This window comes from Protopterus annectens, chromosome 5.part0, assembly GCF_019279795.1.
Source record: "Protopterus annectens isolate FY-2018-M chromosome 5.part0, PAN1.0, whole genome shotgun sequence".
NCBI lineage: Eukaryota > Metazoa > Chordata > Ceratodontiformes > Protopteridae > Protopterus > Protopterus annectens.
Genome location: NC_056735.1, coordinates 372,703,515 through 372,722,015, shown reverse-complemented (window position 1 = coordinate 372,722,015; position 18,501 = coordinate 372,703,515). Strand labels below are relative to the sequence as shown.

At 43.5% G+C, this 18,501-nt stretch overlaps 1 protein-coding gene across 7 annotated transcripts in view; it reads left to right on the top strand.

The window, feature by feature from the left end:
- CASK (calcium/calmodulin dependent serine protein kinase) overlaps positions 1-18,501 on the top strand; it is a 4,132,188-nt gene that overhangs the window by 276,920 nt on the left and 3,836,767 nt on the right. The gene's annotated exons all lie outside the window — the stretch shown is intronic.

The following is an 18,501-nucleotide window of genomic DNA, read 5'->3' as shown; positions in this document are numbered from 1 at the left end:
AAAACATTTATCCCGTCTGGAGGAGAAAGACCAGCCATTGTCATGTGACATCAGAGATGGTCAAGGCTGCATAAGAAAATAAGCAAAGCAAAGTTGAACTGATTACAAAGAATCACAATAAGAAGTGGTACAGGTGTCTTTGGAGCTACAGAATGTTAACGCTTACATGATCCAATTCATCCGCTTCAATCCCTAGGGTTAACATCTGCAGGCTCCAGTCAGCTTGGCACTTAAAACTTGCCTAGTATCTTGCTCTTCCCCTATCCCTGTAATGCTCTGCATCCCTGCCTTTCCACAGAGCGCTCTCTCTGTGATCAGTGAATCACGAGAGAATGAGAACCCCAATCTCTTTTTGTACTACTTTTAGCATTGTGTGTTGGAGAAATTTTTTATTCTATGTTGATAGATTCATTGATTGTTGACAATTTTCTGCTTATTCAGTCAGAAATTCTCTTTTTTTTTTTTTTTTTTGGACATGTCGGGCTTCATCCTTCTGGCCCAACCCCAGTGCCTCATGTCCTCCTACTACTCCTGGACTACTCAGGTATTGTTGGTGCCAGTCATAAACCCTAAGGGCATCCTTGGGGCTCGTCCATCTGTGCTTTCTTCTGGGGGAAGTTTATTTTGTATGCTGTAACCACTCTTCCATTGCCCATGCTCTTCAATTACATTCTTGGGCAACTACCCTCTTTGGACCATGCCTCTGCTTAGGGAGTATTGACGAAAGCTGACACACCCAGGACTGACATGTCCATCCCTCCCCAACAGTATGGCAGTTACCCGAGATTTTAATAGAACCTGGGTTGCTTGGGCCTTAGTCAGGGCTTTATCACTCCATGCCACTGGGGTGGCTAGAGCTTTTCTTTTCTTGAGTATTTATTCCAGTTTAAAAAGTTCAGATTATCTCTACTTCTGGCAGTTTCATCATCATATTTTTACCAGCAAGCAAGTACATTGCTACAAAGTAGCTCAAAGTAGCTGGTCCATCACCTTTGGCTTATTGTTTTTGGATTTATCGTATATCCAAGTGTGTGTGTGTGGGTATATATATATATATATATATATATATATATATATATATATATTCAAAAACACTCATTAAAGAACGGGATTCTTCCCCAGAACAAGTATATGTTGTGTGTGTGTGTGGTGAGTTTTGAGTGCTTGTCTTTTGTATAAGCTATAGTTGTAGAAGTTTTGAGCAAAGAATGTTAATTGGTAAAATAGACAAGTTAATAAAAAAAAAAAAAAAAAAAAAAAAAAAAGCTCATTACCCAGTGGCTCCTGTTTCGGAGGACAATTCACCTCTTGAGCTAGACACTCTCATATCCTCTAAGAAACCAAGATTAGATGAAGACGTACCAGTGATTACTGTAGATGAGCCTGGCAGCAGGTATTCTACACTTTCCAGTCGTAAGAGAGAGCAGTGACGTGATTCGAGCTGAACTTTCAGTGATCTCTGACTGTCGTTACAGGAGACGACTATGCAATACTGCTTTGTCTTAAGTCTATCATTCAGGCCTCACTCTTTCATATTTGTATACCTGTCACACACTGTCACTCATCAGCACTTCTGTGAGCCTTCAGTGGAAGAAGATGATGTTTACCTCTTTCTTGAAGAAAGTTTAGCTTTCAGAGAGTCTTGACCAGAAAAAAAAAATAACCTGTTAGATATATGTATAACTGAACACTTTAAAGTGGACTATTGTTTTTACACTGGCTCCTTTGCCGGGATGTGACTGACCATTTAAAATGCTACATTAATTGTATTAAATACACCAGTATCATACAAATTAAGGGGACATTTGGTGAATCTAATTGCATGTATAGACTATGATGACATTGTGTAGCATTTAAGACCTACATTGGGATGGTGCTTTCAAAAGCAGATGCAGATAGCATCTGAGAATATCTGAAAAACATGATTCACAAATTCAGTCAAAAAAACCCTAAAAGCTGGGATAAAACATTCTAAATAATTTGGAAATATCACTAGTAGGAAGTACTAATCAAGACAAAAAATATATAGGAAAAGGAAGGCACACAATAAGAAATTGCGTAATCCTTCTGCCTAGAATTTTTGTTTCTGTTTTAAGTAATGTGAAAAGGGCCAGCAATCAGTGAAGAGATGCTGTTAAACAATTTAAAGGACTACGGGAGGATGTTTTTAAAAATGCTTTCAGAGCAAATGTGAGCACCAATCTATTAGTTTTAAGAACAGGAAATACTCACCAATTGTTGGATATTATGGTGCGAGTAGTCTGGTAAATACCTATTTTACAGGCAGTGAAGGGTACACTGTTGCCATAAGTGCTTGAGATTCCTGTTTTACTGATAAAACCTGATTCGTGACAAAGTGGCAGGAAGAGTTGGGGGTGACTGCTAAAGACTTTAAAACACTTAGGGATGTATTAGTCTAACAATTAAGATTACTTTTTGAGGTTTGCTTTGAAACAAATGTAATATCAAAGGACTGAAAAGTATCTGTTGTCAAACCAGTCTTAAAGGGGAAGAGAAGCTTGTGAGGACCCAAACAAGTATAGATTTAGTGGTCTACTCCCCAATTCAAGGAAGATATTGGAAACAGTATTACATTTGCTAAGAGATGATTTATCTAAGAAAGGATTTACTAACATCTGTCTGCATGTCTGTTTTACAGACTGTGTTACAACAATTTGAAACCAGATGTTTTTATAACAGCATTATTACACCTATTGAAAACAGTCAAGGCAGATGTAATATTGATTTTATTTCAGAATTTGTCAAAATACAGCACAGTCTGTCCTTGGATAAGTTATATAACTTGGTTCTTTCTGCATACAGGGTGTGTTGGATCAGTCAATAGCTTTATTGCCAGGTTCTGGCAAGTGGCATCAGGAGACTTGTAGGAGAGGAGCTAGACTATGGATGAGTCATATCTTGGGGGTCTTCTTGTGACCTTACCCTTCAGCATTTGTGCGTTTGATTTCCACGTGCTTTAAGACATATTTTACTGCCCTTTTTTTTTTTTAATTAGAACATTGATCCTCCTGGACTGTTTTTAAATTCAGCCCTGGGTTGCAAAATTGTGCATGGAATGAAAGTTTAGTTGTATGTATATGTAAAGAGAAAACGCTCTAGGAATCACGATCCAGAATTTATTATATCCAAAACTACATCAGTTTAAACGCTTTCATTCACTTTGCTAAGGAACTTCTTCAGAAGCTAAGTAAAACCAAAAGAAAACAATGCTTAACTACAACTAATTTAAAAAATGGCACCAAAACACGCCCCCTTTTTTCATTAAAGTAAAATACACCATGGTTAAAACTATTACAATTAAAATCATAAGGCTGCCAACATTCCAAGATATACATGCAAACACAACTTGTGGTAAAAGAAAAAAAAAAACAATACATAATATCACTAAGAGAATGCATGAGGTTAAAAAACAGTATTAACTGATGCATAAAGATTTGCCTTTTAAAACAGGTTTTAAAGAAATTACATCACTGATACCAGGTGGACAAGAGCAGTTCGATAAGACCTGCCAATGGCAAGACTGGTGGGCCGTTAAAGGCATGAATTTATCAACACACATACGCTATTCGTAAGTCTAATCACACTAATGCCTTGTTCAAGCATAGCTTAGTTTGTAAGGATTTTAAAACATTTTCTTTTTCTATCCCTGAACAAGTAGAACAAAAACCGGTGTGTGGGGGGGGGATTGGAAAAACCTGCTTGAAAAAAGGTAATTCGATTGGTAAGTTGTATTTAAGTATTGTTTTCTTTTGGTTTTACTCACTTTCTGAAGAAGTTCCTTACCAAAGTGAACGAAACTGCTGATGTGTTTTTGGATGTAATAAATTCTGGTTCGTGATTCCTGAGGAGCGGGTTTTTTTTTTTTTTTTTATTTGTTTTATAGTACGCTGCTAGTCCTTTGTTTTGTTTGTATGTATGTGTGAGGTTGTTCTAGATTTTGTGCTAAGGAGGTCATTCGATACCACTACAATACTTACAGTATATACAGTGGGGGTCCTTGATGTGGGAGAGAAAGCTTGTAGAGAGTGTAGATGGTTGAAGCAAGAGTGACAAATCGGAGAGAAAGTGATGATAGAAGGGAAGGAGGAGAATGAGGAAGGCATGAGAAGGGGCTGATGTTAAGAAGATTGGTACATTGGGCAAGGAGGCGTAGTGTTTAAAGAAGGTTATGGGTTTATATGATGCATCTGTTGTGGAAACATTTGCACAAGCCACTTTGAAAAGGAAGGAGAGGTTTGAGTTGTGAGTGGTAATAGGTTTAATGTGTTGGGGTGGAGGTCCAGACTTTTGGAGTGTGTGGAGAAGGAGGGGTGAATATTAGTAGTTAATGTACACAGATTACTTTAAGTTGGGCAAATGTATAACAAAGTCACAGGCAAAATTGCTTGTATAATCTTAAAGTGATGAAGAAACTCCCATGGTGTTAAATGTTAAGACTGAACATATGCATTTTGGTAAACAGGAAAAGTGCTAGTAAATAAAGATCAGAAGCACTATGCTCTTTAAAGATTTGGTTGTGTGATGCACAACAGACTTGTATTTTGACTGTCAGGTTGACTATGTCATTAGTAAATGCAGTAGAATTACTGGTTTTATAGGAAATTATTAAAATCTAAGGATGTGAAATGCATAAAATGGTTTACATAACATTACCAAGACAAAACTCAAGTACAGTATTCTTTTCCAGTCCTTCAGAGCTTTCCTGTCACTGAAGAGAGCTTTGCTCTGTGGGTTTTCAGGATTCGGCATTCTGCTTGTGTTGTTCCTTTGCTGGACAGTTAAGTTCCCTTTGGGGGACAAAGCATTCTACATTTTAAATTTATTGTCTAAATGTACTTTCCTGGTTAGTATTTTTTTTAATCTTGGAGTTTGTGTTCTAATGGGCTGTCTGGATACATAACTGTACTCTTAAATGGCAGCTCACTTTTACTCTGTTTAAAGGTTAAGAGCAGCCTGAAACCATTTTTCTGAGGAGAAACTGTTTATTTTACTTTTTGGGACTGGCAGTGTGTTAGGGTTTTTTACTGTGTTTTTATTGGGAGAGAAAAAAAATTACTTGTCACAACTGTAAATTTTTCCCAGCTTGTGCTGCTTGTTTTCCCTAGGAAAGAGGCTCCAGTTTTGGCTTGACCATGGAGCAAGCTACTGGTCCCACGGTTGGTCCTTATATTAACAGCCTCTGCCACCACAGCAGGGTAGCAGTTTCCTCGGACGCAGGTAGGTCACTGTGCTGTGACCAGGGTAGCAGTTTCCTCGGGCGCAGGTAGGTCACTGTGCTGTGACCAGGGTAGCAGTTTCCTCGGGCGCAGGTAGGTCACTGTGCTGTGACCAGGGTAGCAGTTTCCTCGGGCGCAGGTAGGTCACTGTGCTGTGACCAGGGTAGCAGTTTCCTCGGGCACAGGTAGGTCACTGTGCTGTGACCAGGGTAGCAGTTTCCTCGGGTGCAGGTAGGTCACTATGCTGTGACCAGGGTAGCAGTTTCCTCGGGCGCAGGTAGGTCACTGTGCTGTGACCAAAGCTGGTTCCTCAGGCCACTCCTCTTTTACTCTGGATCCCCTCTGGTGTAGCACCTATAAACACTATATGGACAGGGACTTAGCCACGTCTTCTGCAGCTTTTGGGTTCCCCTCAGTGGGTAAGTGAGAGCCACTCTTGTTAGTCTTGGGAGAGAGAGCAGGAAAGTCTTCCCTCTTTAGTCAGAGTGTTGTGCCCATACCTGGGGTAGCTACAGCTGCCATTAGCAGCCCCGTTGACCCCACTTTTTCCTGTCAAAAAGAAGCCGAAAACTCAAATTTCCCTGAATAGGAGTAATTTACTAGGTGTAACTCCAGGTCTAAATCAGGCTGTTGATCCATCTTAAGTGGTTTCGATAAAAGAAAAAGGGATGCCTCTTTTTCTGAAAGGATTCAACATTCTGAATCTGGACAGGAAGATGGTGGGGACAGGTGCAGGGTTTTCTCCAGTTTCTGATTCAGATTCACAGAAAAGCACAGTACCTGATTCTCCTTGGTGGGGGGGGTTCTTTCTGTGAGACTGTTTCCAGACTGTGCCAGTGTTTTCATTGGAAGAATACTGAGGTTTCTCAGTCCCTTAGAAAATACTATAAGTTGTCACAGATGGAATTTACAGAAGCTTCACCCATCCACCCTGTGCTGTCAGTGTTGGAAGATGCATGTGTGTCGCATCCTGCTGCCCCTAAAAAAGGGGGGATAGATTGCATAAAGTTCCTCAATCTTAACTTTTTATACACTTATCCCAAACCTGACCCAGCAGCTATAGCTTTAGTTAATCATACTGCTGTTAAACAGTTAGTTAATTCCATTCCTGCAGTTTCTGATGATAGGGAAAATGGTAAGCCTGGGGAAAAAGTGTATGCTTCTGCAACTTTGATTTTTCAGAATTTTGAATTATCACGCTCATATGTTAAAGTTTATTCTGAGTAATTGTGAAAGTATGATGAATGCTTTATCTGCAGTTTCTTCTTGTGAGGAAAAATCCAGTTTAAATGGTTTAGTTTCTTCCATTTCCCAGGTCACAACTCATTGAATACAGTGTGACTCAGTTTGTATTTCTTCCAGGGCTATGGTCACTGCTGCTGTTTTGAGTAAGTTTGCCTGGCTGCGTTCTCAAAACCTCCCACATGTGAAAAATTAGATTTTAAATTCCCCTTTGGATAGATATTTAATATTTGGTCCCATTGCTGCAGAGGGTATCAAAAAGTGTGATAAGGTTATGAAAAATATTTTTTCTGGTTGCTCTGACCTCTGCAGGAATATTGGAGCTGCGAGCTCTTAGGGTGGGTCAACCCTATCTCATTTTCTACAGAGACAAGGCTTCTTTGAGAACTAATCCTCCTTTTTATGCCTACAGTGGTATCCGAGTTTACTTTAAGCCAAACTGTCCATCTCCCTGTTGTCTTCCCTGAACCGCAAAATGAGGGAGAAAGGATACTTCCTACCTTGATTGCCCACAGACAACGTTAGTACAGTCTTGACAGAACAAAATCTTTCAGAACTTCCAATCCGATGTAGGCAAGAAGATGGGTCAGTCTTCTGTTTCCAAATGATTGTATCGGGCTATTAGCTTTTGTATTCCCACCATAACAAAACTATTCCAGGCAGGTTTAAGGCACATTCTGCTAGGGCCTTGGCTTCATCTATGGCTTTTTAAAAAGTTTTGGACTCTAGAAATATGCTAGAAGCAGCAACGTGGTCCTCCATGCATATATTTTACAAAGCAATACAAGCTAGATTCTTTTTCCAGGTTTAGTCAGGCTTCGCTATGACCGTTCTCTAGGGGCTCCTGAAACCTAGCCCTTCCACATCCCATTTGTTTTAAGCTGTGGTAATCTACCCATATGGCCTAGACTACTGCAGCAGTGATCATTCGAATATCTACTGATGTCCTTCTATTCCCATGTTGCAGTATTCATACTCTGGGATTTCCAGCCCTCTGACGACCCGACGTCAGCTCCCATACAGAAGCTTAAGCCTGGTTGCCGTAGGTGCGTGGGACGTCACAGGTAGGGCCATAAACTATGCAGTATAAATGTGACGTTGGCACACACAGACCTCAGAACTTTTCAGCCGCAGACGACAATCATTTCGACTGCTTCGCTCCTACTTCCGAAGACTTCTAAAGATAAGTACCCCATTGGGGTTTGCCTTTTTTGTACTTAAGCTTTAGCTTGGTTGCTGTAGTTATTTCTCTTTAGCTGATGTCGGAGAAAAAGAGTAAATTTAGTTGCGGGCACCAGATTCTGCACAAAGACTCCCATGACCGCTGTGTCTTTTGCTTGGGTAAAGAGCACGACCACAAGGCCTGCTCTATTTGCCAATACTTCGTACCCAAGACCTTATGCAGCCGTCTGTCCACATTAAATCTATTTTTAGAAAACCAAAGGCTTAAATGCCTCGCGCTTAGGATGGATCCTGAGTTGGCCTCCCAAGCCAAACGGCTGAGAAAGAAGGCCAAGGTTTGCAGGCCTTCTCCAGATGTCGCTCCGCCTTCGGATGTCCCGCCATCTACCGTTCTAGGGGCTGAGGGACACCCAATTACTCTGACGGTTCTGACGGCTACTCTGGAAGAGGCCGTGTCAGTACTCATGGAAAGCACATCAGCGGAGTTGATGCAGACGTCAGTCATAACCGATGTTGAGGGGGAACCATCGCTTGACCGACCAACCGAGACCTCTCCTACACCAGCGCAGGCCTCTATTTCCCTGCAACTGAGATGCACACGCCTTCTAAAAGGAAGCAGAAAACTAAATACTTGAGCCCGAATGCCTCCGGCAGCCCCAGACTGGGAGTCCTTCACTTCCTCCTTGATGCAGGCCTTTATGGCACTTAGGCCTACTGGCCCTACTCCCATTAGCATCCCTGTACTGAGCTGTAGGCCGACTTCTGCCTCCTCCCTGCCTTTAGCATCCACTCAGCAAACAGTTACCCAGGAAGACCCAGACCAGTCTTACTCCTCCTCTGAGGAATCTATTTCCTATGTTTTGCAGATTGCCTCTCCCATAGACTATTGCTCACCTGAAGGGGACTCTATTGAAGGGGACTCCCCACCTGGGGACTTATCATTTGGGGAGACTATCTCAAAAATGAAAGAGCATTTCAAGTGGGATACTTCTTTAGTCTCTGAAACCCAGAAGAGATAAATTGAGCTTCTACAGCTTGACTCCCCTTCACCTTCAGCATCCCTCCAGTTCTCCCAGCTTTCTTGGATGCCTTCACTTCTGTTTCCAAGAACCCAGACTCTCAACCTCCTGCCCCTAAGAGGCCAGATAGGTTTTACAAAGTCCCTAATGACTACAAGTCCTAATAAAACCACAGTTGGCCGATCCAGCTGTTATTGCAGTATCCCCAGGCAGACTGTCTAGGCAATTGCCTTCTGCTTCCCTACAGCCATCCGATAAAGACAGCTAAACCATGGACATGATGGGGAAGAAGGTATACACCTCCTCTACCCTAGCTTTCAGGGTGATAAACTACTAAACCCACATGGTGAAGTATGCCCTAGATCTAATCTCTCAGGCCTCCACCTTGTTGGCTACCACTCGGGACTGTCCAGCCAAGTCTGACATTTCCTCCAAATTGTCCCTGGCCACCCAAGTAGCCAGACAATCTGCCTGCTGCAGCTATGATGCTGCAGAAGCAGTTGCCAAATCTACTGCCACTGCATCCACCTTGCGCAGATACTCCTGGCTCAGACTACAACCTCTGCCAGATGATTTTAAAGATCATGGATGCTCCTTTGAATAACAACCTTCTATTTGGCAAAAATGCTGCAGAACTTTTTAAAAACGTGCAAGAAAAGAGCAAGGAACTGCAGGACATTAAGCACTTGCTGGTGTCCCCAGTGCCCAGATATTCCAGGAACTACCCAGCCAAAACATCCCTTGTTAGTGGGGACATTTTCACATCTCACCCCTCTACTGCCAGACCTCAACAGGAGATCTCAGAGACCGCCTTATATCCCAGACCCCCTCAAACACAACACCAGAATAAACAGCCCTTTCCAGAAAGAGGGGGACCCTCCTCTGCATGACTGCCTTGCCCAAGTGCCCCTGTCCGTCTGCCTTACCCAATGCCTCCCTTTTTGGAAAACCATCACAACAGATCGGTGGGTTCTATCCATCATCCAAAAAGGATACTTTCTTTCCTGGAAAGAAAAACCTACACCAATAAGGATTCCTTTCCCTCCCAAAAATCAGCCCTCTCTACTTCCTCCAATCCTGCAGGAACTAGTCTCCCAAGGAACTATAGAAACAGTTCCCTCAGATCAGGAGGGACGAGGCTTCTACTCCCGCCTCTTCTTAGCCCCAAAAAAGGATGGCCCCTGGAGACCTATCCTGGACCTCTCTTACCTAAACCTGTTCCTACAGGTTCCCTCCTTCAAGATGCTCTCCCTTCAAAGTCTTTTACCCTCATTCCACCTCAAGCTTTCATGGTTACCCTAGACCTAAAGGATACATACCTGCGCATCCCAGTCAAACCCTCCCTCAGGAGGTTCCTGAGCTTCTCTGGGCCCTCTTCTCATTTTCAGTTTACTACATTTCCTTTTGGCTTGTCTACGGCACCCAGAGTTTTTACCAAGTGCTTGGCCACAGCCATCGCCCATTGCAGATCCAAGGGAATATAAGTCTATCCTTACTTGGACGACATTCTCATTTTGGAAGAATCACAGTCCACCCTTCTGGCAAATCTCCAATTCACCATGTCCCTTCTAAACAATCTGGGTTTCACTCTCAACCTCCAAAAATCCTCTCTCCTCCCACAACAGGGACAAGGTTTTCCTATGGTGCAGAATCGGAACAGATGTAATTACCTTCTTACCACCAGACAAGGTACAATCCCTCTCCTCCCATTTTCTAAGTCTCTTGACAGAATCGCATCTAACCGCAAGACAGTTTCTGCAAACTGTAGGTCTCATGGTTGCCACCATTCCCATGCTCCCACTAGCAAGGATGCACATGAGGAAATTCCAATGGTACTTAGACTGTTTGGTCACAGAGCCAACAACCTCTAGACAGACTCATCCCCCTTCTGCCCTGTCTAAAATTAGAGCTGAAGTGGTGGATTCAGCAGGTTTCCGACAACCATGAAATTCCTCTTCAACTTCCTCCCACTTCCCAGTCTATGTACACAGATGCATCAGACCTAGGATGGTGAGAAACCCTTCAGGGCATAACAATGCTGGTCCCCCCTGCCCTGCAAAGACAGCACATCAATGTCAGGGAAATGACTGCTGTTCTCCTAGCTCTAAAAGTCTTCCTTCCCATGCTGCAACTAGGAATAATCCACATTGTGACAGACAACATGACTGTCATGTGGTACTTCAACAAATAAGGAGGGACAAAGGCATACCAGTTGTCAGATAACCCTGCTAATCTGGGAAATGGCAACAAAAGCTAAATCTATGCAAACTGTTAAAGATTTCTTACAAGTGCAGCCTCCTAGATGTAGTAGGCATTGGCCCTCACAAAATTGGTCCTTTCCTGCTTCTTCCAGGCCTTCTCAGTTCAAACACAGAACTGGCAGAACACCCAGACTTCAGTCCCTGGGTACGCATAGGACTAAGCAGTGGGGGGCTCCCACTTCCAAATCAGGGAGTAGTAAGACCCCCCCCCCCCCCCCCATGGTAAGCTGTCTCAATGACTAAACTTTAAAACTTCCAAGTACTTCACAACTGACTGCTCCTTTAGGGGGAAAGATTGCTGTGCAAGCAAAAACTGGGAACTTGTTACCCAGGACAAATGGATTTTAAACATAGTTTCCCAAGGATACAGATTTCACTTCCACACTTTACCAACCCCAAACGGTTGACCAGATCTACCCCCAAATCAGTGGGCAGAGGCTCAAAAGCAAATACTCTCCCTCTCAAGATTAAAGGCTATTCATACTGTACCCGAAGAGGAAAAGGGACAAGGTTTCTACTCAAGACTTTTCCTGGTACCCAGAAAAGACAACTCATGGCGTCCTATCCTGGACCTGTATATCTTAAACACCTTTTTGGTGATTCCAAAATTCAAGATGCTAACTCTTCACCAGTTGCTTCCCATGATAGGCAAAGATGCTTGGTTGGCAATACTGGATTTAAAGGAAGCCTACCTGCACATCCCAATCAGGGAATCTTGCAGAAAATACCTATGCTTCAAAGCAGGATGCATGCACTATCAGTTCTATGCACTGCCCTTTGGCTTATGTACTGAGCCCAGGGTATTCACAAAGTGCTTAGCTCCAGTCATTGCGTTCTGCAGGCAAAGAAATATCCAAATATACCCATACTTGGATGATTGCCTAATTCAGGCAGAAAGCCAGGACATACTTCTGAATCATCTGGCATTTGTACAAAAGGTGTTAACTTGTGTGGGTACACCATAAACCAAAAGAAATTACAGCTGGTATACCCTGTCAACAAATTATATTCCTGGGAGCAAGCTTGAACACAACTTCCCAGATGGCTTTCCTCACGCCAGAGAACAAATTAATTTGACAACTTACTTCAATCTAGTGACCACAAAAACCCTGCTATCTGCAAGGCAAATACTGCAAACCTTGGGGTTCGTGGCCTCGTGCAGTCTGCTAATTCCATATGCAAGACTGCATATGAGGAAACTACAATGGTATCTAAAAAGCCTATGGTGTCAACATTCTCAGGATCTAGAAGCAATGATTCCTATCATACCTTGCCTGCGGTTAGAATTCCATTGGTGGGCAGAGGCCTGCCACCAAAACAAGGGACTACCATTCACTCTACCCCCTGCCGCCCAAACCCTAACAGATGCATCAGACTATGCATGGGGGGGCTCACCTGGCAGGGAAGTGCATTTAGGGCAAATGGAACCCAAGTCAAATGCACTTGCAAAATTAATCAAAAAGAAATGTTAGCTGTACAGAATGCTCTGACAGCCTTCAAGGACCACATTCTTCCAGGAAAATTAATGGTAAAGACCGACACCACCACTGTTATGTGGTACATTAACAAGTGGGGGGGGTACCCATTCTTACCCCCACTGCAGACTAGCCATGGCTCTGTGGAACACAGCCTTCAGCTACCAAGTTCATCTACAGGCTCAGTTTCTGTCAGGAAAACTAAATACACTGGCAGACGAACTAAGCAGAAATCTCATGGACCCACACGAGTGGAAACTGGAACCAAAGATTTTCAACATGTTGATCAACAAATGGGGGATCCCAGGTATAGACCTGTTTGCCTCCCCCAGAACTACCAATTGGACAAATTCTGCACAAGGACTCCCCACAAACAAGCTTGTAAAGTGGATGCTCTGTCCTTCATAATCTATCAGTTTATGCATTTCCTCCTCTGCCTCTCCTCTCCAAAGTACTACTAAAGATCAAACAGGACAAACCAAGGATGATACTGATTGCACCAGACTGGCCACGCCAACACTGGTACCCCCTCTTGCGCAGTGTGTCACAGCTGGCCCCATGGCACCTACCTCAGACCCCTACCCTGCTGTCTCAGCAGGAGAGCTAGATTCTGCACCCCCAGCTTCAAACCCTGAACCTGGCAGCCTGGCTAATTACCTCTCTCCATTACCATCCCTCAGTAAACAAGTGTTGGATGTCATTTTGGAGGTAAGGAGGCCTAGTACTAGAAAATCTTATGCTGAAGAATGGAAAAGATTCTGTGCCTGGAACCAAACTCAAGGGATTGGCCACAGGAGCACCCAATTTACCTCAGATTCTTCAATACGTAACTGAGATGCTTCACAAGGGCTTTTCCTTTTCCTCCATCAAAATTCATGCCTCAGCCATTTCAGCTCATTACAACACGGAACCACCCCTCTTTTCTTACCCACTGCTCAAGCAGTTCCTCAGAGGGGCCAAAAACTTAAAACCACCCAGGAGAGCCCCAACTCCAGCCTGGGACCTTAATTTTGTATTTGAAAAACTCACTCTTCCTCCTTTTGAGCCAGTTGCAACTGCAGGGTTAAAATTCCTTTCTTGGAAAACAGCTTTCCTCTTAGCAGTCACTTCAGCAAGAAGGCTGTCTGAATTACAGGCCGTTATGGCAGTGAAGCCTTTCATCATCTTTCATGCAGACAGGGTGTCCCTCAGGACCAATCCTTCTTTCATGCCCAAGGTGGTATCCAGTGTGGCTCTTAATCAGTCCATTCATTTTTCAACCTTCTTTTCTAATCCACAGAACAAAGGGGAATGCACTCCTTAGACACAGACACTTAGATTTTACTTCGACAGGACTAAATCTCTAAGGAAATATGAACAACTGCTGGTGGCATTTGCTGCAGGGGCAGAGGGGTAGGCTGTTTCAAAGCAAACCATTTCTAAATGGATAGGTCATTGCATTAATTTCTGCTATAAGCACCATGGAAAACCTATCCCACAGGGGATTAGACTCCATTCAACCAGGGCTGCATCTAGCTCTACAGCCTTTCTCAGAGGTGTCCCTACCAGAGACATCCTAGAGGCTGCTACCTGGAGTTCTGTACATACTTTCACCAAGCATTACCATTTGCTAATTTTCTCCAAGTCCAGAGCTGGCTTTGCTACTGCAGTCTTGCAGGGCCTTGTAGCTGATCCTAATGCTATCTAAATTCCTCCTCCCGTCCTTAGCTTTGGGAATCTACCCAGATGTGATGACATAGTACAGTTCTGTACACTTACCATAAACGTAGATGTTCTAGTGTATTCACTGTTGCAGTCCTGGTTACCCTGCCTCCAGCCCCCTGACTTCTTTTGGCTATGCTTCTATTCTCCTTTACTGTACTTAAAAGATTTTTGGTGTATTTGCTTTTTTATTGGAGGTATAACCTTGTATATATATATATATATATATATTTAATTGCTTCCCATTAAGAGGGGCACCTGACATTTGGGGCAAGAAACACTGATGTAATGGCATCGGCTGCATGCTTTAAACCCCTGACTACCTGACGTCACGGAAGATGAGACAGCAACCGACGCAGGACCCAAGACTTTGATAATCAGACCGACTGAGGGCTACTGCAAGCAAATATGACTGCAACAGTGAACACACTCAAACATCTACATTTATGGTAAGTGTGCACAACTGCACTTTCCCCCTTCTGTTTTCACTAGCCAAGGGCAATCACCACAAGTTACCCACCAGGTAGACCTACTAACTCAACAACAGGGTTCCCTCCTGCACCCACAACAGTCTTTACTGCAACTAACTCTGTGGGTGATCGACTTTTGATCCCTTTTAGACAACACTACTCAGAAGACGTGCTCTCTGTCCTGAGGGAAGCCAGGAAACCAACAACTAGAAAAAACTATTTGTCTAAATGGCAGAGATTCTAGAAATGGTGTTCTCTGAGAAACAAGGACCCATTTCTAGCAGATCCTCCCCTGGTCCTGAACTATACCTGTGGACTCATTAAGGAGGGACTAGCTTACTCTTCTGTCAAAGTCCATCTCTCAGCCATCTCTGCATGCTTGCCTTTACAACCACCTCTTCTCTCTAGACTGGATGTAAAACTTTTCCTGACAGGTGTCTTACACATCAGACCAAGAAGAAAGTCCATCCCTCCACCCTGGGATTTCAACTCTGTGCTGGAAAAGCTTACCCTACCCCCTTTTGAGCTAGCCAGCACAGCATCTCTTCAAATCTGCACATGGAAAACCATCCTTTTAGTGGCCATTGCCTCTGCTAGAGGGGTGTCTGAATTACAGGCCCTGATGGCTTGCCCTCCTTACACCACCTTCCACAATGACAGGGTTTCCCTACGCACTAACCCCTCCTTTATGCCCAAAGTAGTTAATGAGCTTTCCATAAACCAGTCTATTCACCTACCCACCTTCTTCCTCTCTCCTACTAACTCCACAGAGAGGATCCTGCATTCCCTATAGGCAACTGAGATTCTACTTGGACAAAACCAAATCTTTCAGAAAATCTGACCAACTGTTCATTTCCGTCCATCCCAGGGGCTTGGGTAAGGCAGTCTCCAAAAAAACTATCTCCTCCTGGATCAGAAAATCCATCCTGTTTCGCTACTCTCATCATCGCAAACCATTGCCTCAAGGAGTGCGAGCTCATTCTACCTCTAAAGCCTTCATGAAAGGACTAGACACAGCTTCCATCATGGAGGCAGCCACCTGGTCCACAGTCCATAATTTCACCAAGCACTACAAGTTGGGCCAGGACAGGATTTGCCAGGACAATCCTGCAAGGATTCCTTGAATCTTCCACCTCTGCCACCTCCCAACATTCCTCCTAGCTGTGGTACTCTCCCACAGTATGAATACTGCAACATGGGAACAGGAAGACATAGAATAGTTGTGTAAAATCTTACCAAGACCGTAGATGTCCTTCTCTTCCATATTGCAGTATTCCCTCCATCCCCCTGATGTCCTCTTATCTTCTCTAGGGTATACCCTCACTGCAGGCCACTCCTTGCAGCCCTGCAAGGATATTTGCTTTTGCCTGTCCTTGGCCTTATAGTATCTTCTCTGGGCTTCAAGTTCTGAGGTCTGTGCGTGCCGACATCACATTTATACTCCATAGTTTATGGCCCTACGTGTGACATCCCACGCACCTATGGCAGCCAGGCTTAAGCTTTTGTATAGGAGCTGACGTCGGGTCACCTGAGGGCTGGAAATCCCACAGTATGAATACTGCAACATGGAAGAGAAGGACATCTGTGGTTATGGTAAGATTTTACACAACTATTCTTTATGCTATGTTTACTTGCACATACTTTTTAGATTGTGAGGTATTTTGCCTGCAGTGAGCTGTCCATAAGGTTCTTGGTGCAGAAAGACCATTCATTTTATGCTCTTATGTAGGAGTTGTAGGGGCATGGTGCCAGTAGTAACCTGAGTCTGAGCTGTCAGAAGGCCTGCGGGAGAGGGAAGTGCTAAGGGATTTTCTTCTGAGAGGATGGGTTTGTGCCAGGTAGCCAGAAAACTGGAAAGTATGATGGCAAGTGCATTGCTATACGTTTTCATTGCATGTTGTTATGCAGGGGTATGAAATGGAAAGGACATTGAATGTAAGCCCTAGTGTGCACTGTTGCCCCCTGCAGTTTAAACATACTGAAACTTTGGAGTGCCTAGTGTTTTTTAGTACTGTGTCATGAGCAAGCATAAGCAAGACTGAGAACTGGTTTTGGTCCAGGCAGTTGAGCTGAGGCAGGTACAGAAACTGTCCCAACAAAGTGGCTAAAAAAAGCCATAAATAAGAAAGTGAGATTCTTTTACCTTTTGTTTAATTTCAGGCTAGCTAGCTCTCTCACATATGTCCCTTTGATTAGAGAACAGCTGAACACCAGCTCAGATGTTACACCTGAGCAGCCCAGATGCTTCTCTTGATGGTCCCAGCTTACTCCCCTAGAGATAACGGCTAGCTCCAGAATAACATCCTCCGTATGCGTATAGTGGTTTGGCTCCACTGGTTGAATTGTTGCTGTCATTTCCTTGCAGCCCTTTTCTCTTTAAGTTTTGCATGGAAGTTTATCATCTACTGCTTTGGACCTCTGTGTCTTTGCTACAGTGTCTGCTGGCATGTCTGACCCTTCCTCAGAGGAAGTGTAGTTGCCATTGAACACTTGATCCTTCCTTCCCATTCATTCCACTGTAGTCACTGTCATTGCACATTGGTTATCCAGTGACTGGCTTCTCTGATCAACAAAGGCTGAGCAGGCTGTAGGTAAGTGAGCAAGTCTTTTGGTGGCAAGGTGAGTTTCACTAAAATGTACTGCATTGAGATAACTACAGATACTGTTCCTCTACAGTTTACTGTAGCTACTAAGATGCTTGTTGGTTACTATTGCGCTTGTTGCTTTTATTGTTCTGTGGCTTGTGCCTTTTCCCTGTTTGGTTTACTTTGGACTTGAGCTGTTACTACCTCATTCTAGAAACTTGTAACCTGGTGACCTGTATGACTTTTTCACCCTAGGATTTTTTGCTTTCCGGATTATGAATTTGGACTGAGCTGCTGACATTCTTTAAGGGTCTTGGCATATGCTACAGTCTGGGAGTTCAGTTTTTCCCCACTGTTTACCACTGCATGTTGTTTTGCTGTTGCTAATTTGTATGCTGTAGCATTTTTATAGGACCCAGAAGTTACCTTCTGTGGTGATCTGACACTGATTAGATTGCCCTTTGAATCTAACTTGTGTCAGTATTTGTTTTATTTTATGAACATTGTTTTATATTGTCCCTTTTTACTTACTGTTTTTGTCCCTCCCCTTTCTCTTATAACCATTTGTGTCAGCCCCTACTTATATAATGTAGTAACTCTGTTCTTTTAGCATCGCAACCTTTTGTCTCCCCGTCCACCATTGCCTTTTATTTATTTGTTTGTTTATTTATTTTATTTTTGGTTTCTTCCACAGGATCCTGTCTGATGATTCCTGTAATTTCTCCTGGTTGGTTCATTCTTTGTGGTGGAGAGGAGTTGGGCATTTCCAGGTTAGGCAAAAGCTCTGTGGTCCAGTAATTCCTGCCTAGGAATTATATTGACCATCTCTTCCCAGGTATGAGTTTGGTAGTAGGGAGGGAGACCAGCTTGCTGGTACAGGGAGGCAGTGACAGCCTACCCTCTCTATTTTGGGAGCACCCCTCCCTCCTCTTCTCTTGGCAGCTTCTCCAAGCTCTGAGATTGGTGTCTTCCAAGGGAAAGCATACCAGCTCATGACAGATCCCCCTGTCTCCTGCATGGCATGCCAGAGCCTCCCCCCCATTCTGAATGAACAAGCGGTCAACAGCTGTGAATTCCTGTCACTGGGCCAGCTTAGACGAGCACCCAGACCACTAATCAGACTTGGGTGGCCTGCACCATAGTTAGAAGATTATCTCTCTACACCACAGAGCGCACTCATGTACCGTTACCTGTTTTTCAGTTTTGTTAGATGTCTGTATATTTTATGCAGTTCACTTAAAGCCTACCTGTTTGAAATTACCCTTGATAGCGTGGATTAATTTTAATTTCTGTTATTGTATTTTAGTTTTTTATGTGAACCTGTTACTG